Source organism: Trichogramma pretiosum, unplaced genomic scaffold (genome assembly GCF_000599845.2).
Source record: "Trichogramma pretiosum strain Unisexual culture from Peru unplaced genomic scaffold, Tpre_2.0 scaffold31, whole genome shotgun sequence".
In the NCBI taxonomy this organism is placed as follows: Eukaryota; Metazoa; Arthropoda; class Insecta; order Hymenoptera; family Trichogrammatidae; genus Trichogramma; species Trichogramma pretiosum.
The window spans coordinates 830,510-832,312 of record NW_019641631.1 but is presented as its reverse complement, the minus strand read 5'-3'; positions in this window follow the sequence as shown (position 1 = coordinate 832,312).

The window sequence follows — 1,803 nt, the reverse complement described above, 5'->3', positions numbered from 1 at the left end:
ACTGTTTAAGAACAGGCCAATAAACGCGCCAAAAAAATCGCTGAGCACTGTAAAATTAATGCCTAGGCTCGTTATTTATCATCTCAGCTCTTATAGATTTTATTACAAGAAACGCCGCTACTTTATCAATTAAGCCTCTCTGTGCGCGCGGAAAAAGAGAAATAGATAAAACTACGCCGAGTATATTTTCCCACAACGTTAGTGCTAACGCCAAGGCCCATTAAACGATGAATAAAAAATAAGGGAAATGCAACTACACCAGCTGTATTTATCATAAATCATCAGAGAGAGAAAGAGAAAGAGAGAGAGATCAGAGGTAGAGAAGCCTAATTGTCATTGCAACGTGTACGAATAAAATGTTTTCTATTAATAAATCACGATGGCAATATTCTATAACTAATCAACACTCATGAAGCTGTGGTTAATGAGATTGCCATGATTTTTCCCGACTCCCGCACTTAGATACAACCCACAAAAGAGTCAATAATTCATCAGCGCGAGGCATCGTTCAAGCAGGACTGTCGGATCGTTTCATTCTCAGTTACAGCATGCTGCTTTGGCGTAAGAATGGAAAACAGTAATAAGCATTAACTGTGAATCTAATGGACTATTCTATGTACTGCGGCATTTCTTGTTACAAAATTAATAAAAGTATTATAAAAGGAAACAGTAAATGAAACTTTTTTTTGTTACTTATGTATACCTTGTTTATTTTTTACACTCATTTAAAGTACATTGTGGTACTGAAATAGTCATGACTAGCCGATAATTAAAAATAATTAATAAACGACATCCATCTCGTACCTTACATAAAAACACATTAATCATTTATTCATAACCTAAATAATACATTTTCTTAAATTAACCCTCGTTAACGATGTGCTTGCCGAAAGTTGGTACGATGAAGAAGAATTCTAGTCCATTTTTCATCAAATTTACGCCAGACTCAACACCTGCTTTGCCTGCAGCCTTGATGCTACCGATTGTTTCATCGATGGAGGCTTTTTGCTCGTCGTAGGTTTTCACGTAAGCTTTGCCGAAACGATCAGCGAGTCCTCCGATAATTTTTTCAAGGATTTCGATTGACTATGGAAAAATAAGTTCGGCATGTTAACTAAATTATTGATTTTTTTTTAACAACACGATAAATTTAGTAAATTATTTTTACTTCGATATTGATATCCTTGCTTTCTACTATTGCAACTGGGGTGGTCGTAGTCGTAGTTGCAGGTGCTACAGTTGTTTCTGGTTTCTTTTCCTGAACTGCAGCAGCAGTTGTCACTTCGGGTTGTGCACTCGTTGCTGGAGCAGCAGTGGTCGTTGTCACGTCATTTTGGAAATTTTGAGTTTTCATAGCCAATATTTCCAAAAGACTCCCAATATTAAGAGGTACAGCCTTAAAACCCAGTAAAATTATAAGTAAATCTTTAACTCGATTAAATAAACATTTTCAATTTCACTTACAAAATATCAAAGAAGTTATAGATAGAAAAAATTTAAATTAAAGCTTTACCTGGGTAACAGCTAAGCTGACCAAAAGAACAGCGACAACCTTGGATACCATTTTCACTGATTTAATTTGTTATTACAATTTACTATCAAAATATAATTGCTTCACGAACGTCGAAGTGACTATGTAGCACCAAAAAATTTTGCTTCTTATATATACCTTGGGAATTTTCAAAAATCTAGCGTTTGTTAAATTTAAAAACACTGCGTTTTGAACTATTTTATGATTTAATTGCTTTAGTTTTATCTAAATTTAGATATGATTTAGATTATACCAGTTAATTAAAGTGTTAC